Source organism: Penaeus monodon, chromosome 29, assembly GCF_015228065.2.
Source record: "Penaeus monodon isolate SGIC_2016 chromosome 29, NSTDA_Pmon_1, whole genome shotgun sequence".
NCBI lineage: Eukaryota > Metazoa > Arthropoda > Malacostraca > Decapoda > Penaeidae > Penaeus > Penaeus monodon.
This window is the reverse complement of record NC_051414.1, coordinates 36,281,992-36,282,206: the sequence shown is the minus strand read 5'-3', so window position 1 is coordinate 36,282,206 and position 215 is coordinate 36,281,992.

Here is a 215-nt window from a genome sequence, read left to right as displayed (position 1 = left end):
TATTTTAATTCTACAGTGACTTTCAAAAAATACAAAGAAAAGTCTTATGTATTCGCGTCACGTGCCATTCGCGAGAATTTAGCAGATTCATCGAAATCCATTGAGGCATATGATATACGATATATTACAATGGGAAAACAAAACAGATATAAAACTGGGGATTTCCATTTTAACGCAAATCATCTGATTTTCATTTATTCTATTTTTTATCCATG